Source organism: Poecilia formosa, unplaced genomic scaffold, assembly GCF_000485575.1.
Source record: "Poecilia formosa unplaced genomic scaffold, Poecilia_formosa-5.1.2 Scaffold16, whole genome shotgun sequence".
NCBI classification, from domain to species: domain Eukaryota; kingdom Metazoa; phylum Chordata; class Actinopteri; order Cyprinodontiformes; family Poeciliidae; genus Poecilia; species Poecilia formosa.
This window is the reverse complement of record NW_006799955.1, coordinates 1-20,684: the sequence shown is the minus strand read 5'-3', so window position 1 is coordinate 20,684 and position 20,684 is coordinate 1. Positions and strand designations below refer to the sequence as shown.

Genomic DNA, 20,684 nt, shown 5'->3' with positions numbered 1-20,684 from the left:
ATGTGTGCATAAAAACGTTGCAATAACTGCGCTATTTAAAGTTAAGCACATTTTTATACTGTTTATTTTTAAACATTCTTCTGAAGGCAGATTTTCACAAACTGGCATCATTTAAGACATCACTCGCCTATTTTGTATGTGCAAAATGCATCCAACACAGCTTTCACACTCACACCCAATGAGACTTTGTGCCCCTCCTCCTCTGGCTGCGAAAGACTTGAGCTTTAACGTTGATTTCTCCATTGTTTCCCACAAATAACCTTACAGAACTGATGTAGAACTTGCTGGAGAATATTTCTGCTTGTCGTCTTTGCATCAGTTTTGGCTGATAAGGTAAAAATCACTCAGATGTCTCGGGTAACGCATTGAGTTTCACTATTGTAACACTTGTTTGTCGGAGGTTTGCTCTATTTCCACATGAGGGCAGGGTTGGTGTAATATCAATTACAAATCCAGCCCACAGTTTAGTTTGAAAATTCTATATCATTGGATGTCATGATCTATGGTCTCAGATAGTTTTAGCAAGGCTTAGAGCTGCAGTGTGAATAAACAGTGCAGCGGTCTTTGTATGATTCTGCACGTGGGTTAAATGACTTCTCAACGTGAACCCTGATCTCTCTCTGACTATTTCGGGATGTGGTGTTTAGACAAAGTTTTTTGCCCTGATATTTACAGAGTTCTTCAGAGCACTTAAAAAAGAAAAAGCCTCACTTTCTCTTCGAGTGACCAGCAAATTACTCATGTAATTATTGTGGACGGCTGCCATGTGGCATTGCTCTCTCTTTCTTTTTCTTCTTTAAGTCAACCTTCCTTGGCTTACACCATTTGGTTTCATTCAAACAGATATGCTGTTTGGCTAGTTATAAGTCTGACTAAAACAATCCTCAGACAAGCATGGCTGTGCTGTGCTGTGACCTTTTCACTAGGCACACAGGTCACATGCTGCTCTACTGATAATCCTATGCTAACGCTCTCAACCTCATACAGATGTTTTCTTCCACTGTGTGGTATTTCTTGGTGTAATTAAAGTTTTACGCCTCCACAATCGATTTCAGCCTTACAAGTGAAGGAGAAAACACTGTTGTATAAGTGATATTTCACAGTAATCAAACATGAAATGGGATGAGGAAGATGTGCAACAAAGGTCCTGCAGTCGGCAATCAAATGCCTGGATTGGCAGCATTCACTTTATGGGAGCAGTGAATTAACCATGGGAACCACAGGATGAGCATTTTTCAATTAGGTAGAATGGCTTATTTCACAAAACAATAGGCAGAGCTGGGGAAGTATGCTTTATTGTCAATGTAAAGGATTCAATGCATTTTAAAGTGTACAAACATACATACACACACATTACTGTGACACCCAGGCCCAAATACCAAAGGTTATTTCTTTTCATTGGAAAGAATGTGGTACTTTGTTTGCCAATTCAAAAACTCGCTCCATCTGTCTTAGTTGTTGACCCTTGGGAATGACCCTTCACCCACCTTGCCTGCTGGAGGAGGTCAGAAGGTAAAAACTGTCCGATGGCAGAAACAGTGCATGGAAGCTTTCACTCTGTCAGGCTCTCTCAGGGCTTGCCACCATGTGTGAGCGTGTGTGCGTGAACGTCTGGATGTAGTGTGACGTACTTTGAGGTCCCCTGGACTTGAAAAAGTGGAACAACAGGTCAGTTACCACTTACCACCACTGAGATGATTACAGCAAGGTTCTGAAGCTGTTTGTTTGTGCTGTGAATGTTGTAAAACTGAATGCACATTTCAACGGCCTCCTGAAAAAAAACCACAAACCACACTGAGTTTCTCAGTAATCCTACAGTGAGCGCAGCGCATTACTGCTCACAAAGGGCAAAGAACATAAGTTTCTGTAACCACACATCTTGACCAGTGCAGACAGGTGTGGCTTCCAGGCTTCACTAACATCACAGACAGGAGACAGAAATGCAGGTGTGCACTTCCTTGTTGATGGACTACAGAAGACCACCCGTACTGTGGCTCACTTTCTTTCTGTAAAGTAATCTTAGATGTGAAGAGGGGTCTTTGGTAGCATTTTTTAATGTTCAGAAACTCCTAAAACACCTGTGCAGTGTTTTAGGTTACTTTTCACAACAGGTTTTTATTTCCTAAAGCTTATTTTACAGTACTGTAGAAACATTGAGTTTGTGCAAGAGATCAGTTAAAGCTGAGGTGGCTCAGCCTCCAACAACAGGCATGCAAAAGCAGAAGAGCTGTACTGTTTCTGTCTTTCCTGAGAAGCTAAGAATAGACAGATCATTTGAATCAATTTTCTGTTGAAACGCTAAGTTGAGCAATCGTTTCCTGCCGAGTATACTTGAGCTAAAGCTTTATGAAAAAACTCCAAGCAAACTTCTGGCCCCTTTGACAAACAGAAGCAGCTTGGCAGAACATAATAAGACAATGTCTTATTGTGAAATGCAAACCAGTTGTATTTGTTCAGTCGTCTGCGTTTGACTGGCTTCCCACACTTTTTGAATGAAACCTTCCTGAACCTGAACGGGAAAATACTAACCTTGCACTGAAACATGCATCGCTGAAAATCAGTCGACTTTTGTCATCTGAAGGGAGAGTTCATGACACAAGCTTGCATTTTCATTGCCAGATCAAAATAACAATAAGCATAGGAATGTTCCCACAGATCAGCTTGTATCATTTCCATTTTAACCGTGTCAGGAGGTCATTTGATGTTGACTTATTTCAGAACGCATCTTTTCAGAATGCATGCAAAGAGGAAGAAGAAAATAAAAGTGAACTTTGTCCTTAATTCTTATGAAGGTTGCATATGAAATGAGTTGTACTGCACAGAGCTTGGAAAAACAACAACAACAACAAAAAAACATAGATGAAAGGTGGAAAGAGATGGCCCCCGGAGGGCTAAAACCTTCACCATTCCCCTGACAGACTAACCTGAAAACTAAAAAAGCTGATTACTCACACCCTCCTACAACGACAGACATCACGGCTCTCACTTCCTGTGTGGAAAGCAATTTTTCTTTTTTTGAATGTGTGTGGGGTTCCAATCAAGTGTGAGCTGAAGAAGTGGCAGTTATACCAGATGTTGGTGGTGCAAGAAAAAGCTGTTAATATACGATACTAAAAATATAGAGGAATTTGTTGCATTTCTAATTTAGCAGAGCGAACAGATAAAGAAGAAATCAGAGAGCTGCTGGACCCTAGACAGGTAAGAAAAAGAATGATGCAGCTTGTTGTTTTATGGTTAGACTGTAAGATCATTTTTGAGTTTAAACATACTTGCTTACTTTAATTACATGCAACGATTTGAGTGTGTAAACTCTTGTATGCTTTAAATGTAAATAAAAAAGTGTTTTAAGTGATCTAGGAAGATCACTACTGCTCATCTAAACTCAGATTTTTCATTTAAAAAAAGACTCTTTAGAAATAAGCTCTAGTGTGAATACCTTGATGCAGTTAAATGTGCTTTGCTTTTAGGTGATTGTGATGGCGAATTTCTTAAGATATTGCAGCATCAACTATTTGTTGATATGTTGCATCTTCTGGATTTTCTGGCCAGCAGGTACAACTTCCTTATGAATAGATCACGAAAGACGATTATATGTGCAACGCTGTTTAAAACTTTTAAACCATTATTATTTGTTTCATGTTGCATTAACAAGAAGCCTGACTTTCTTGTAATTCTGTAAATTGGTCTTTTAGTCGATAGTTTTCAGATGTCCATCAAGTTTTTCTTTAGACTCTAGTTTATTTTGAGAACCGAAGAGATTCATCGTCCCTCGGTTGTTTGACTCTATGTCAACATAAGTTTAGCTCTTTAAGAGTGAAGTTGTTGGTGCCAAACCTTTGTTTAATGGTTTCAGATGTGTTTCGTTTGATCTGTTGGCTTTGGTTAAGAGATAAACAACACATTTTGACATGAAGGCAGATTGGCCGGTAACAAAATGGCTGAGGGATCCAATTGAAAATCTGTTTCCTGTTAAAATTGATAGAAACTGGCAAAGTGCTGGATCATCCCTTGACGTTAGGAGCTGTATTATGCCGCGATCAGTTATACTTAAGAGTATAACTACTTAAACGATAACCTAAAATTAAAAAAAAAAAAAAGCACAAATAAAATGTTTTCTAAACACATCTAAAGCAAATACTAATCAAGATGACTTTAAATGGTTGAAAGAGAGTCAGGCTCCTTGGAAACTAAATATTTAAATGGCTGCTTTTTGTGTAAAACGTTTGATCATAATATCTTTGGTTTTACTTATCTAATAGTTGTTTTGTTTGAACCGATTTGTTTTAGTTTTACTTTTGCTTCTTTTTCCTACTTCTGTGATTGACTATCGTTTCCATATTTTTGTTCTTTTGCGGTTTTGGTTTCTCCTGCCTTCTTCGCACATCATTCTCCTCTTGTGATTTAAGTTCTGTCAGGAAATGTCTGTTTCATTTTTCATTCATCAAGAAGTAGGTGATACGTTGACACGCTGTTTTGTTGTCTGACATGATGGGGAAGTAAAAGAAAGTCAACCAAGATATCAGGAAGACAAATGAGGAGTTTGAAAAGTCTGGTTAATCTTTGAGGAAAACTTTCCAGATTCTTGAATGTGCCGTGTTCATGTTTTCAGACATGATGGGAATGCCCAACTTCATACCCCTCATCAAGGAGGCTCTGTGTCCCAGAGATGAACATGTCATGACAGAGTCATTATCCAGAAAAATGGACAAAGAGATATGTCATTATAAGAGATATGTCCTCCGGTCAGATGTAATAATAATAATAATAATAATAATAATAATAATAATAATAATCGATTTAATTTGTACTGCACTTTTCATTAGAAAAAATCTCAAAGTGCTACACAGTGCAACTAAAATCATAAAATCAACATCATAAAAATCATGTGGAGGCAGAATAGACTTGCTTAAATAAAAAAGTCTTTAAGCCTCTTTTGAAGTGAACCAGTGGTTGCGGAGCTCTCAAATAATCCGGGAGAGAGTTCCAGAGACGGGGGGCAGCCACAGCGAATGCCCGATCTCCCATGGTCCTTAATCTGGAGCGAGGAAGGTGTTGTGATATTGTGCAGGAGAAACTGGCACACTTCATGAAATAGATGGTATCATGAAGAAAGAACAATATGTGGAAATACTGAAGTAAGATCTACAGACACCAGCTAAGAAACTAAAGCTGAAGTGTAAGTGGCTCTTCCTAATGGACAATAACCAGGAGTAGAAGGCCAAAGTGGTTACAGAGGGATTTAAGGACAAAAGTGTTAATGTTTTGATTGAACTATCACAAATCCCTGGTCTCAAGCATATCAAGAACGAACATGCATCACATGAATTCCCAGGAATCTCATGTGATGCATGTTCATTCTTGATCAGTCGCAGTCTCTGCATGTCCAACCTGGTTATAAGGAGCAAACTAATGTCTGCACTGATGAACCAATGTTTGAGTTATTATTAATCAAAGGCAGCTCCAAACACATTCATTTTTAGGCTTCATTTACAGGAACTCATTGTTTCACAATTTTCTAGTTATAGTTAACTGCTACGCTATACTATAGATTAAACCATACTGCAGATACTTGAGCTTTACTGACACTCATGTATTTTTGTGCAATGTATTGTGTGTTGAAGAAGTGCTGACTGATAAAACAGTAAATTTTGAATCTTGAGATGGTTGTAGAGGGATAGCCAACATATATGACCCAAGTCATGCAGCTGGCAGTGCTAACTAGAAAATGTATGTAAATTTAGGATATTTAAGACATTCATAAATAAATATTTCACATATTCTTTCTCTCAAATATTTTTGTTAATTCTGACTGTCTTTAAACAACAGACGTTTGGTCTGACTTGAGAATGAGAAAAAAGGTGTCTGTATCTTGCACATAAACATTTAGTTACATTTAGAAAAGCCCATTGAAGTCCATTTTTAATTAAAAATTAAACTTTTAAATTTTTTTCACCCTGATGTTACTCTGATTGTCCTTATTGTTATTAACTGTGGTATGTTAACTATGGTTATGGTCAACCCTACGTAGTCTGAGTGATAATCTTTTTATACGTTTTCATCACTGTTTGTGGTTTGTTTGTTCAACACGGCTTCTCGTTTGTTTTTACATTTGTTTTCCTTTTTCAGTATCATTATTAATTCTGACTCAGTGCTCAGTGCTCGTCTAATGACGTCCTTTTCTTTCCTCTTCTTTCGCACAGAAGCAAAAACAGTCACACAGGCGGCAGGCAGCAGAGTGATCCTGAACTGCACTTACTCAGACAAAAATATAACCATGGCAAGTTGGAGTTTTAATGGAAAGCATCTTATCTCCTTCAGTAGTACAAGAAATAAAACTAAGTTCAATGAAAGTGACCGCCTTAATGTAGATATGTCTGAATTAGAAAGTAAGCGATATGCACTCATCATAAAAGACGCCCAGAAGTCACATGAAGGAAACTACACTTGCAAGATAACTACAAATTCAGGACTTTTTGATGAGATCCAGGAGCTTATAATTACAGGTCAGTAAAATCTGTTTTAATCAACCATTACAATCAGGAACAGGAAAGAACAGGGATTAAAGTGCATAACTAATTAAAGTTGTTAAACAGTTAAACTATTTTTAAGGGTGTTTTTTTTTCATTCTGGTATTTGGTTCTTTCCTCACCAAAACCTTACGGGAGATTTTTTTTTTTTTTCAATATGGATGATAAGTGTAACACTGTCTCACCAAAGCATAATTAGAAATGTTTTAGTTTTTTTTAAGAAACCACAGGGCGTGAATACAACTTCTAAAAATATTTAAGAAAAAACAAACAAACAAAAAAAAAATACATCCCACACAAACACGCAACAAACATTTTATAATTACACAAGAACCAGAAGGAAACTAAACTGAATTGCTGCCTCCCCCCCCTCTGTTTTTCATTCACAGAAGAAAAAAGAAGCACCAACATACTGAATATTATCGTCATAGCTGCTGTCCCTTCTGTATGTTTCCTAATATTAATATGTGCTTTGGTCATTCTGAAACAAAGAAAAAAGTAAGTGCTTACTGTTGGAGTTTTGATCATGACAACAACGTCTTCCTGGATCGAAACTGAATTTCTATCTCTTTCACAGGAACAGATCTCCTTCAGAAATACGGGTAAATATAACCTTACAACTTATTAGTCATGTTTTACTCACTTTTAGGAACCAAAGTGTCCGGCACATTGTTTGCTCAATACTTCAGGAGAAACGGTGATTAAAGGAAGATGGTGTCACTTTGTACAATTCTTGTGCAACCTCCAAATAATTTATTTGTAAGTTTGCAAAAGGAAAACAATACTTGTATTATAAAAGGATAATATATGTTTTCCAGTCAATAAGCAAATCTTTACTTTGAGAAAAAGAGGGAAATATGAAGCTGAGAATACATTACAATTTAAGGTGGGACATGGATTTCATAGCAGATAGTGAGAGATTTTACGAGCAGATTTTTTTCGTTCTTAATCATTTTAGGTCATCAAACCAGTCCCATCAGACAAGGTTAACTGGAGTAAATGCAAAATGTAAATTTCAAATGATGATTTTATCTATAAGTGCAAAGATGCGCTCCTCGCCAACCTGGCCTTGTTAAAATACTACGGACCTTGTTAAATTATGAAGTTACTATTGAGCATATTTCGCTTTCCACACCCATACCTACAGCCAGAGCTGCAGAATCAAGAAGTCCTTTGTCTGACAAAAGGAAGTAGGCTAAAAGATTTTAAATAGATTTTAAAGATTTTAAATAGCATGGCATCCTGCCCCATCAAAAGAGTTTTAAGAACAGATGAGAAGCAAACAAAGTCTTTGACGTTAATTAATCTGCATTGGGTTTGTGTTAGCATGGAACCTTTGAACCTTCTTAGGAATGGGGAGTCTGCAATAATTACTTAAACACCGACTCATTCTGGAGATTAAGCAAGCATCTATAACGCTGCTGGCCTCCCTGGCAAGCTAAAACCACTGTTGGCAAGAAAAGTTCAAAGAGTGCAAAGATTCATCTCAGATTAGCCTGAAAGCATCTTGATGACGACTAAAATTTTGGGGAAATTATTCGGTTGAGTGACTAGAGCTACGAAGAACATTTTGGAAGATGTGCAACCTGCTATATCTGGTGTAATACCAGCAAACGTTTCAAAAACAGAACAGCATGCTGACTTTTATAGTGGTTTAAATGTGGTGATCTGAACCCTTTTGCTGCTTTATCATTCATAATTGATGAAAACAAGGATTCTGACTTCAAGCTAAAACTCCCAAAATTCTCAGTAAGTGAGAATATCCAGCTGACTTACTGGCTGAACTGAAACAGCTCTGTTATTAGGTCTGGATGCTTCCTTGTATAGAAAACCAAGTTGTTGTAGATTGCTTTTTTTTTTTTTTTACCAAAATAAATGTTATCTGAAATAGGTTACAAATTCCATTTAATCTGTAATTTGAACTACTTAGGTTACCATTGTCTGATTAAAGCATTTGTAAAGGAGACATTACGTTTTTCTTGACCACCTAAAGCTGAATCATCTGACATCTGTCTTGTTCCTCTTTTTACAGCAGCAAAAGCAAGTGGAAGATATTTATGAAAACCATTTGGAAATTCAGCGCCGCCAAGCTTACCTTAACAAACCCTGATGTTGCTGCTGTTTACACTGCTGTCAGTAGAACGGCCCGAGGGACACGTGTTCTGAAGCCACCATCTGCTCTTAAATGCCCTCTTTATGGTGAAAGCTATGAGTCTCTGGTGAGGAAATGTGACAGAGGCAATATTTGGTTTTTCCCAGGTTGAACAGAACAGGCTTCAGTATACCACGCTGTTTGCTCTGCGGCTTATACCAGTCATTGCTTTCCACAAGTATTTAAATTCATCACACTTTTTGGACTTTACATTACACAGGTTCTCTTTTCTTCCTAGTCAAAAGGGGTTTGTTATAAACCATGACCACTGAGTATTTTTGGATTTCACTAAAACCAGTGTTACCACTTCTCATCATCCTTTAAGCTTGGACTGAAACGCAGCACACTCTGTAACCTTGGTGCAATAACTCTTGACACACTGGAAAATAGAAGATGTCAATGTCCTGCAGCAACATTCCCTCCTAAATGCCAGTCAAATATATAATTTTATCATTGACTGGGCAGATGTTACATCCAGTCAAACGATGCACAGTAATGCAGAGTAAGCCACACAGTGTGGGTGTTAAAGACAAAAACACCCACACTGTTAAGGTGCAAACCAGGACTAGAGGTGGTTTTAAGATTTTCATTTATAACCAAACAATGCAGCATTTTCTTCCTGCTTCACATTTGTGCACTACTTTGTGTTGGTCTGTCACATAAATTCCCCCCCCCCAAAAAACATTAAAGGCTGTGACCTAAACTGTTCAAAGGTGGTGAATGCTTTCACAAATCAATGTGGAGTATAAAACAAGGAACCATTTCAACAGCACAAAAATCCAGCTTATGAAACATAATTCATACGTGTGCAGGTGAGGCCTCCTTTAACTCCATACAGCTGTCATAACAAGGAAACGAGTGGGCATTTCTGCTGAAGGACGTAATGCGTCACTGTAGCAGATATTAAGAGAGTTCAATGGAAATTTTTGAAATAAAAAGTAACCGCCCTTCAAACTGTACCAGTCAAATTATTTTTAGTTATTTCCTTTTTTACAGGTATGAGATTGAACAAAGCAGAGGTATTAGAGTACAAAGAGTTGATGAAAGTTCTGTTTAATCAACAAAGACAGTGGGTTTATTTTTTAGGTTGTTGGTTGAAATGACGTTCCAGACAAAGACACATGGAATTAAAAAGAAGCTGAAAGAAAACATTTATTTTGAAAAGCGGTACAAATAAAGTTAAAAGGCTCAATCACTGTCAGAACTGAAGCATTCTTTCATAACCTAACCTTGTTACAATCCCTATTTTTCCTTTTTCTGTCAACACACACCCCATACCAGACATATCTGGAAAACATTAAAAGGAAAAACTCAAAACTTGTCCTGTGAGCATGATAGCAAAGCTTGTGATGGCTTCCTCCCATGACTGTCAGTTGCTCAGTTGTGCGACTGATAGTTGCACAACTGAGCGCCTTCAATATTTAGACAGTTCGCCTACTTCACACTCGGTCAGCTGAAGCTCTCTCGTTATATACGTCTGTTCTCAAAGGGGTTGGGTGTTAAAAACAACAAAACGGAGGCAAGGGTCTGTTTTTAGGTCTGCCATTAATAAAGAAGGAAGCTACAAATACCAACACCTACAACAGAAAATAAGACAAGCCAAAGAACAAGTAAATGCAAACTCATGAAACGGAATAAAAATCAAAAAGCTGGAGCAGAATGAAAATTGTACAGCAAGATATGAGGGACAAAAAAATGATTACAAATGTTTTTTTTTTTTTCTTCTCGCAGCTAATAAATAGAAAAACAAATATGAACAATGATATCATGTGTTTCTTAAGAATATTTCTTGCCTTGCTTACTAAAGATTGCAAAAGAAAAAACAACATGTCTACACATATATTTAGACATGATTTGAAACAGCAAAATGTCAGAACAAAACAGAAAGAAAGCAGAGAAAGTAGATTTTGCATGTTCCCATTTTTGCCCGAGGCTGAACAAAATCTATAAACTTAGAATGTAGGTTTATAACTTGGTGTTTAAAGAACACCAAGTTTTAAACACTGTAAGTGTAAATGGTTTTTCTACACACAGATCACACATTTATAAAACAAAAAATGAAGATCATACAACTTTGTCTCTTTGAAGTGGAACCAGATTTAGTTATAAGGCACTTGAATAAATTTTAAAAAAAAACTGAGTGATGTTTGCACTCCAAGAAAAAACTAATCGTCTTTTATCAGAAATGACATCATTGTGACAGATTTATAAGCAGCAGCCACCTCGTTTCAGGAAATCTACATGTAATGCCATTGTAACACAGGGACTAGGTGCCGTTTTCAGTGTTGTTAGGTCGGCAAGCCATGAAAAATGTCTCCTGTTAAGCGCAACAGTGTGTCCTTTCTCTCCGTGTCCTTTACTGACCTGCAAATAACTAAGAATTTGGGAGTTTTACATGTGGTTTTGAGGTAGCAGGTTTGCTGTTTCACTTCCAGTGGGTAGTGTCAGCCCATTGTTTTCAAAACTCCTTCTTCTTTATGGTTTTAGTTTGGAGGAAAAATGGGAATATTTCATGTAAGTTCAGCAGTTTATAATAACAAGAACAAGGAATGTGCATATCAAGCTGTTGAATCAACTATGAACAACAGAGACGGTACATTCTGCAGTTGTTTCAGCATAGAAATAACTCCAGTGTAACTATGGAGACCTCTAATACCTCAGCTTATGAGATGAAAGGCAGAGTCATTATGAAAAAAGTAATAACAATGAATAACTTTAAGCATAAACAAATGTTTTAAACAAATATATTTCTAAAGCAGTGGTTTTTAACCTTTTCTGAGGTACCGAACCCACCAGTTTCATATGCGCATTCACTGAATGCGCATATGAAACTGATGAATAAAATATGATTTTTTTTTCCAAAATAAGAGATAGGTATATGATTTTTTAAAACAATTTTTTTTACTGGTACACAAAATGAGCCGTGCATGAACATCACCTTGGTCAATGAACCAAACCAACACGGTGCATGAACTCACAACAAATTACGGTACCACTTTATTCTGGCCCCTAAAAAATATTTCAGCCCCATAAAAGAATTTCAGCTCCAAAAAATATTGTACTATGTTACTAATTCAAAATAAATTTGGATTTTTGGAAGAATTTAAATTTTTTTTTTAATAACTTATTATTATTTTTTTATTATTTTAAATTTAATTTGTTTTTTGTCATTTTGAATCCACAAAATAAGTTTTTGGGGTCAGAATAAAGCATTGCACAAATTACATACCTGCAAATCAGTGTGACTTCTGCTGTTGTTTTTGGGAGACCAGCTCAGACGTGTGTGGCTTCACCTTGGCAAGTGCTACTCTCATGTCATCTTCACAGCAAAGTCTGTTCCTTTTCTTCTATTTTTACTCGACATATTTAGTATGGATTAAAATATTAAGAAATAAACCACACGACAGACAACTATGACAGCCCTTAACTACTGCGAGCACTAAATTCCCCGCAGCACTCACTGGCCAAGCAATGAAATGTGGTTCTCTGCAGCAAGTGATGACCAAGATGTCATCACTACTTTACACAAGTGTGTCTTTACTTCCGCGGCAGAGGCTCCGCCGAACCCCTGAGACCGACTCATCGAACCCCTGGGGTTCGATAGGAACCAGGTTAAGAACCACTGATCTAAAACTACTTCTATGAACACCACGTTACACAAAAATAAATAGCTTTAACACCAGGTATTGTTCACTTGTTAAAAAGAAACTCCTGTCAAAGTTTGCTTCATTTGCCATGTTGAAGGAATGTTTCTCGCTTCCGGATGCAGAATTTTTCAGATATTTTCAAATTAGAAATTTTGTTCGAATTAACATCTTGAATTTCTTCTGGAAGAAAAAAAACAAAAAAGATATGCAAGCTGCTGTTGGGCTTTCCAGAATAAAAAGTATCAAGTTCAAGCTTTGCTGACATCTTTGCAGAGCAAATTAACTTTGCCACAAACTCCATGAGGGCTGCGTGGGAGGAGGAGCTGGGTTTGCAGATTAGGAGTGAGATCTGGGAGATCTTGGGAGGATTTGGTCATGCTCTATTGATGTAAAGCACCAGTTAATTCTGTTCAAAGTGTTTCATAGACTCCACTATTCTAAGATGAAACTGTACAGAATGTTCCCCTCAATATCTTCTAAATGTGATAAATGCAAGTCGGCTGATGGCTCCCTGTCACGTCTGTTCTGGTCATGAACCGAACTCTTCCAGTATTGGTGTGACATTTCCAACTTGTTCTCTGAAGTGTATAGGTGCACGTTGGTTCCGTGTCTTTATAGAAAGGTAGTACCGTCCTAAAATGTAAATGGTAATCAGTGCAGTTTAACCAGTTATAATTGCACTGACTTGTTTTTATTTTATTTGTAGTTATTGTACGTTTTTATTTGCGTTGTCGTATTGCTAAGAGTATATTTTTCCTTATACAGTAATTTGCTAAATACAGATATGCTTTATACTCTTGTGTATAATTCATGTATGCTGTATTTTGAAAACTTAATAAATATGTAAAAGAGAAAAACTTCTGTCCATTACATCGAGTTTTTCTCTTATACAGCAACGGTATTAATGTATGCTAGGTCTATCACGTAGCTATACTGGGGAATTGGAGACAGGCACTATATTAGTGTCTCTATCAATTTTTCATTGCAGGTGTAAAAGCACACACCCACTCACTAAAGCTATGTGAGTATATATAGCATCTAATGTTTTATTTATTAGAGGACAAGTCCAAACACTTTGCACTGCTCATTTCTGTGCAGAGTGTAAAAGGTGTCATGGTTAACCAGCATGCTGATTGACCTGGATGCCATAGTCGACATCAGCAACATTTATGAAAACCGAAACATCTATTGTGCATTTTCACGCTGGTGCAGTGTCATGTGCTTATGCTTGTGTGCTTAGAACAGAGCAGAAGTTTGACTTGGTGTCACTAAATACTATTTTTAGTTTCTGTAGATTCACACTTTATGAGAATAAAGAGCGAGTTCGACGCTGTTAAGAGCCACGCTCACTTTGTGTCACAAATAATGTTTACAAAAAAAAAAACAAAAAAAACAAGAAGAAATGCAGCATCAGATAAAAAGGAGAGAAACAGATAACATGTCACGGTTTGGATTTTCAAAAGTTCATAAGGGTGAACACACCAAAGGAGAAATCATTCTTATAAACTTGCTGTGGTACAAATACAAGTTTTAAATCCCAGTTCACTTTAAAATCAAAATGGATGAACCAGCATAATGCTGTGTTGTTGTGTCTGGAGGTAGATAGTCTCATCAGAAATAAAACTTAATTTGTTAATTTTCTAGGTGTAACCTTTTCACTTTGGCTCTTGATCAAAAATTTTTGGATTCTTTTTTTTTTAATCTATTGTTTTCTACTAGGAAGCGTTTGAGCAAAGCGAGGGCAAGTTAGGGGAAAGGAAGCTTCAGGCCTAAAAAGCAACCAGATAAATTTGAGTGTCTTCAGATCAAACTGTGGTTCATCATTTAACACCATCTTTAAATAGCAACAACAACAACAACAAAAAAACAATTAAAGAACAGAACAAAAAAAAAAGATTTCTTCTGAAAATGGTCAGATGATTAAGTAAAACAATAAAGGCAGCCAAATTCTGAAAAACTGATAAAAACACTTTGAAAGACTTCAAGTACAGGTTCTTGGAAGCTTCATTTAAACAAATGAGCGATAACTCAACACTTTTCCAATAACCCAACGGAATTAATAATAGTTAACTCAAATTCTATAAATTAACACAATAACACTCATTTTACCTTCAGAATATAAATAATGCTGAACCAGTGACATTCTGGGAAGAAGAAAAAAAAACATACAACTTAAAGATTAAACATAAAAAAACCCATTTAAAATATGGAACTCAACATACTTCCTCAGTGTAACTAACCCGAACAAAGCCTGCAGGAGGTGATGTTGACTAAGTATGAAACTTCCTAACACGCAGTCTCAAACTAAACTATTAATACAGCAAACACTTGTTTTCGAAAACATCTGTACAAGGGAGCGTAGGTTGGTCATTGTTTGTGTTTTTCAGTCACTGAAATAGATGAGTCCACCACAACTTTCAAAAACACAATAAAGCCTTAAAGATGTAAAAAAATAAAAGAGAAAAAGGCTTTTCAGGCGATTGGGTGAGTGACACACGTCTTCCACACATTTCAACTCAAGTAAAAACCAACAACTAAAACCTAAAATGCTGAATTTTAGATTTTTAAAGGTTGGACTAGTTAAGGCTTTATATTTAACTAACATTAAGGGGCTTTAATTGCCCCTACTTACTGCTTTAATTGCATAGCATACATGCTCACTGCATGTTATGCATACGGTGCTCCTCAAAAGTTTACATACCTCTTCTAAAATGTCAGGGATTTTTTTAACAAAGTGGTGCCTTGGTCATGCTGGATTTGTTTTCCTCATATGGAACTGAGGATTTTTTGGATAAGGTCGTAAATACTTCAAAACAAAGTTTGGGTTCAAAAACCCTTCAGTCGTCCACTAGATGCTAATTGATGGTTTCATTTTCCTGCATCATAGTGACTCCAAGTATGCATCTAAAAATCAACAAAATAACGACATAGGAAAATTCAGCTGTGAAATGGATATTTCTCAAAGCAAAGAAATATCCAAAAATGTCGTAAAAATAGATTTTACTGGTGTAGCGAAAAAGTTATTCCACTGCATTTCTCTACAAAAAACTTACATCGGCTCTAAAGACGAGACATGGGGTTTTCTATATAATTGTTTTCAAATATAAAAATGGCACATGAAATGCTTTGCTCACTGGAATCTGAATCAGACCTAAACGTAGAGCTGCTTATGATGCACAACAGCAGTGGGAAGAAAAGTAACCAAAAGGGAACCCTAATGTTGGCGGCTGAAGTACTAAAATAAATGTGTAGTGTTGGAAAACTAAGTCAAATTATTCACTGCAAATTCTCATGTTTTCACTAAAAACAATGAAGTTCAGCTTAACTAGTAAAAATAGTGTCCATCAGTATGGTAGCGGAAAACTGTTTACATAATGCAGTTCTGGTTCACTGACTTCCTTCTTAAATAAACAACATCCTTCAGTTATTAATGTGGAGTTGGAGGCCAAACCAATCACAGGCTACATTAGCACTTTAAGGCACAAGGTCAGGATTCTCAGGTGACAGCCGTGATGTCACAGTCATAAAGAGGATGTTTGACCCAGAGGGGATGGAAATCCTTTTTCTTTTTGGCGTGGGATAGAGAGTGTTAGGAGGAAACATACATCAATAAGGTTTAGTTCAGGGGTCACCAACTCCAGTCCTCGAGGGCTACCATCCTGCAACTTTTAGAATCACCTCTGCTCCAAAATGTCTGAATTCCCTCACCAGCATTCATTCCTCTCTGCAATAGGCTGGAAACGAGCAGTTTATTTGATCCAGGTATTTGACGCATCTAAAAGTTACAGGGTGGTAGCCCTCGAGGACTGGAGTTGGTAACCCCTGGTTTAGTTGAACTTAAATATCGGGCTTTTCTGTTCCTTGACAATCAGGGTTACTTTGGCAACAATATCCTTGGCTTTGATTTGATGTTTGGAGGGCTAGTTCTGGTTAGTTCCCATTTAAATGCCAAGTGTCGAGCAGCTTATCTGTTGAAGAAGCAGGAAGTGGTGAGACACAAAATATTCCATGAAGCCTCAGAGAGCAGCACAGTTGCCATGCACCCTCTGACCAGCGGGCAAGGTGGGTGGAGTGTTTTGCTAAAGGACACAACGACAGAGGCAGGAATCGAGTCAGCAAGCCAGCATCTTGTTGTTTCAATCTCTGCCAAAGATGGTCCTAAAACAGACAATTCACACATCTGGTTAGCCTAAAATTAAATCTCCAAAAGATTTGTGAGAAATGGGGGAGAAGGTGGGCTATTGTTAAAAACAAAGTTGTTGCATTACACAAAATAAAAGAAAGAACAACTCAATAAATTATACATAGAATACACACATTAAAACGTATTTTAAAACACACACATTTACATGTAAAAACTACAAAAAGAAGAAAATGCATTGCAGTGGCATGACTTACAAGCTTAAGTTTCAGTATCTGCTTGGACGTATTAGGACCCATCTCTTTCCCTCTGGTGTTATAGTGCAGCATTTTCATTTGCTGCTTCGTCTGGTGAGGATGTTCGCACTGCGTCTCTGTCAGGCCTTAGAAACCTGACAAGTAAAAACAAGACATAACTTGAGCAGGATGAATTTAAAATGGCATCAGAGTTAATGGTTAAAGGCTGTTGTAGCTTTTACCTCGGAAGTTTAAAACATCCATGTTTGTGCAGAAATGCAGCAAAGCCAGCTGCCACAATGATCAGAAGAAGAATACTAAAAAAAATCCAGCCAGTTATGGAGCTTGTTACTGTTAAACAAGACACAAACGCAAAACGTTAATTAAAAACTTGATTTTGTTTGACAAACTGGTAAAATGTCGTATATGATTTACATAACTCTCACAGAGCTCAACATGTAGCTTCTACTAGAACTTAAAAACAAGAACTGCAGCAAACCAGAATATGTCTGGTGCCCAAAGAGCCAAAGACTACAGTGCAAGAGAGGGGATAGAAGCCGATAGCCTATATTTTTACCTGACTAAAATATGCAGTGGCTTGGCAAGTACATGCAGGTGAGGTAGCGTCTCCTCTGACATATTATTCAACTTGCACAAAAATTGTGTTCAAGAAACTGATGTCATTGTTTGAGAAGTTTCCTCCCCTCTGAACTCAACATGCCTTCAATTAACCACATAAAACCTGTTGGAATGGGATGTTGATGACAACTTGCATGTTTCCTGAAGCACTGCAGTCCGTTGAAAATGTGTGTCGTTCTCCAATTTCTACTCTTTAAAAAAAGTAAGAAAGAAAACCTGTGCTGTTTAGTTGAAATATTTAATGAAAGTAAATCAGATTAAATGACTGGTTGCCATCCAACCGCTTAACATCAGGCTGCTGACAGAAATGTTTGATCTGATAAACTATTTCCATGTCTTCAAATGAATATTTTGGTATGTTTGTTAAAGCTTATTCATCTGTATGTTTTGGTTTTGTTTTTCACCACTTTTGGATTTACTGGTTGATTATGAGTCCCTGGGTGGTGCTCATAACATGCCATGAAAGGCCACACAGATGGAAATCCAGACCCAGGCTGATTACATAACAGGGCTCCTGACAAAGTTTACTAGAGTGCACACTTTGTTTTACTAAAACCTAAATTATATTGTGATTTTACAAGATAGACCAACACAAATTAGAGCACAATTGCAAAGGAAAGGGGGGAAAAAAACAACAAATGTTTTTACATAAAAAGTTTATTTCAACAAACTACCTTCAGAAGCAACCCAATTAGTTAATAATATTTAGCCTCCTGTATCTAAAACAGAAAAATAATTTGGATGTTTCTCTGAGCTTTTTAAAGTACTGCCAAAGATAAGTCTGAGCCGTCATTCCAGCACAAGAATCACATAAACTGTTTCATTCAACATCTGGTTGTGTAGCTTCTCTTCTAGCATAATGCTATATTTAACTTCAGGGCCGTTTCACAGTCTAAACTTCCGCACAAACTCATCAAAACAAAACTTAAAACAGGAATGGCCGTGCTGACCCCATCCTTCTGCCTTGCATAGTAGCCATTTATATAAGCAGAATTTTTCATCCTGTAACAAGACCAAATCCTTTCAACTACAAATATCTCACAGTTGGAATGGACACAGTCCCCCGCACCATTAAGCACCAAAAACATGTCAGCCTCTCGCACACAGAATTGGGTAATTATTGGGGTTTTTTCTCAGAAGTTAAGCTCCCGGTCAAAGAGTCCACAGGTCCAAAAACATACTGATAATAGCTTCAGGCTTCAAAGAGAAACACACAAATTTTGGAGTTTGTGTAATAAAATGCTTTCCCGTGTTGATGGTAGTCTACAGAATAGAAAGCTTGGCAGTGCACAGCACTCTGCACATAAACCTTTTCAGCTTAAACCCCGTCAAGCTGTGGATGAAATGATAGTTTTGTTTTCTGTCAGAAGGGCAAAAACCTCCAAATGCAACAATCTGCAGCAGTGAAGGAAGGACAGAAACTCAGCAGATAGGAAAAAACAACCCCATTGATTTTTGTCCTGATGAAGGACTTTCAGCCTGCAGGTGCAGCAGAATTTCCTGTCCCATAGTAACACCCTTTTTCTGTAGAAAACAAGTTAGCAAGTTTGCTGTGACCTAAACTGTATTTTTTTTTTCTTTTTTTTTTTTTTTTTCCAGTTGGAACTGCAACCAGTCAATGTTGTTGACTGAAATAGGTTTGATAATAAAATATACTGCCTGGAATATGTGAGTCTGTGGCTTGCATAAGTACTTTCAGACTTCTTTAGTTTGTTGTATTCCATAATAACATTTAAATGGTTTCATTTGGATCTTATGCAAGACGTGTTTTACAAGGTTATTATGCAGTAAATAGCGGTAGAGAATGTCTCCTCGTTACTCTCATTTATTATTGCTTTGTTATTGGAGAACCATCTTCTCTATATTGAAAAAAACATTGCAGTCAAGTTTGAGCACTTATGTGCTCGGGGTACGCTCGAAATTACAAAATAAAGACTGAGGATCCTGAAGGATTTAGTCATCTCAACAGCAAAAGAAAAGAATGGAAGATTTTAAGACATTTTGTCTGCAATGAGTGAAAGACATTTGAAATAGCGTTTGGTTGTCAATGCGTAAGTGCAGTTGATGGTAGAAAACTGTGCGGCTAGCATGAACGGAGACGCAGTCAGTAAATTACATACAGCATTCCCTTCACTACTAATTACATGCAATCAAGTTTCTTCAACGTCGACTGAAGGGTTTTACTGCACACAAGTGAAACTCAAAGCTCAAGTTACCGAGCGATCAAGTATTGGCGTAAAAGTGGGCTGAATACAGATTCACAAGACATGATTCGGATTTTAATTTGTAGGGAAAAATATGGTTGTAACTTTCTCAAAATCAAAAATGGTTTCAGTAGTATCAGTAGATTTTTTTTTTATGCACACTCACAGTTTGTTGGAACCTTTGCAATAAAATACGGAAGTTCAACAAACTTATCATGACAGCTGATTAAAGCCATAATGTTAAACCGTCTACTGGGAGTGAAGGGGATTAGTTACATAACGGCCTTTTGTTCCTCCAGAAGCTGGTTTATCACGTGTCTTTACACAGGGGCATAAAGGGGAAATATACTGGGTTATGTCCATTAAATGTGTCATAACCTGGAGCACACGATGTATTCCAGGTGATGGATTTATTATTTCCTTTATTTTTACTTCTCCCCTACCAGAAGATATGCTGGTGTACAAAGCGACCTTTGTTTCGAGTACTATTTGCAGACACAGATAAGCTGTCTGCGAGTGAAACCAAAATACACCGACCACTGAAACAACCCCAGTTCAAACAAGCCACTGCACAAAATACTACAAATTTAGAGAAGTTGAGGAGAACATTGATTATTAAAGAACAAAATATTCACATCCCCAAATACTTGCTTGAAAATGTACAGAAAATACTTCCCCAGAAAGCATAAATAGCTTATTTAAAACAGGTCAAAGACAAATTATCACCTGAGAAATCCACGTAGAGGAAACTCTGGTAACTTCCGTATTTGTTATTTGCGTCACACTGGTAGACACCAGCCAGGTCTTGAGATTCCTTCACAAATGTCAGCGAGGCCCCCTGAGCCAAGACTGATGGAGACAGAACGTCGCCTGCCCTACGAGAAAAAGTCAAGATAACGTTTTAGCACACAGTGGAGTTACACACATAATACCGCGTCATGGTAAATGACAGGTCACAAAGGAATGACGGTTCAGGATAATAAATTAAATTAAATTACTTACATTAACCTAGGAAAACGCCCACTGTGGGCGTTTACTCTAGGAAACTGTAACTGTCTTGATCACACAGAAAACTTAACTACGCCCATGTTTACCACCAGGCATGGGTGGGTTTGTTATACCCACATTTATTCTGTGT

The 20,684-nt window shown here is 37.2% G+C and overlaps 4 long non-coding RNA genes across 6 annotated transcripts; 3 read left to right on the top strand and 1 right to left on the bottom strand.

The window, feature by feature from the left end:
• Positions 1-1,502: 1,502 nt before the first annotated feature.
• On the top strand, positions 1,503-10,802 carry LOC103134196 (uncharacterized). 3 transcript variants are annotated; one of them, XR_001661419.1, is made up of 5 exons: positions 1,503-3,198; positions 3,468-3,552; positions 6,201-7,025; positions 7,105-7,129; positions 8,560-10,802. It is a non-coding gene; the product is annotated as an uncharacterized LOC103134196 (long non-coding RNA). The 3 variants fall into 3 exon arrangements; XR_001661420.1 differs by having other exon boundaries at positions 1,503-3,552; positions 6,201-6,503; positions 6,917-7,025; XR_001661418.1 differs by having other exon boundaries at positions 1,503-3,552.
• A 1,432-nt stretch (positions 10,803-12,234) lies between these two features.
• On the top strand, positions 12,235-13,686 carry LOC107835616 (uncharacterized). The gene is made up of 2 exons (XR_001661417.1): positions 12,235-12,808; positions 12,911-13,686. It is a non-coding gene; the product is annotated as an uncharacterized LOC107835616 (long non-coding RNA).
• Positions 13,687-14,250: 564 nt separating this feature from the next.
• Positions 14,251-16,313, top strand: LOC107835615 (uncharacterized). The gene is made up of 2 exons (XR_001661416.1): positions 14,251-15,945; positions 16,158-16,313. It is a non-coding gene; the product is annotated as an uncharacterized LOC107835615 (long non-coding RNA).
• Positions 16,314-16,405: 92 nt separating this feature from the next.
• On the bottom strand, positions 16,406-20,454 carry LOC103134195 (uncharacterized). Its single transcript, XR_475809.2, has 4 exons — positions 20,273-20,454; positions 16,946-17,054; positions 16,725-16,858; positions 16,406-16,484 (listed from the first exon to the last, which is right to left on the bottom strand). It is a non-coding gene; the product is annotated as an uncharacterized LOC103134195 (long non-coding RNA).
• Between the last annotated feature and the right edge of the window lie 230 nt (positions 20,455-20,684).